Below are 231 nucleotides of genomic sequence, written 5' to 3' on the forward strand. Positions count from 1 at the left end.
TGTAGTGAGCTGCCGCTCCTACTGCTCCTTTTGGCAACCCACACCCGCTCAGCATCATCCTAAACCCCCACAAAATGTCCCCGCGACCAATATTACAAGTATGGACCAGGGCGTGAGGATCCTGACAGAGACAATGCTGGCGGCGCTGCAGAAGGTACCGCCTGATGGAGGCACTGCAGGAGGAGAATGGAGACGCCATGGACATTTTTAGTTTTTTGAGGAGATTTGGCC

Source organism: Penaeus monodon, chromosome 23 (genome assembly GCF_015228065.2).
Source record: "Penaeus monodon isolate SGIC_2016 chromosome 23, NSTDA_Pmon_1, whole genome shotgun sequence".
Lineage (NCBI taxonomy): Eukaryota > Metazoa > Arthropoda > Malacostraca > Decapoda > Penaeidae > Penaeus > Penaeus monodon.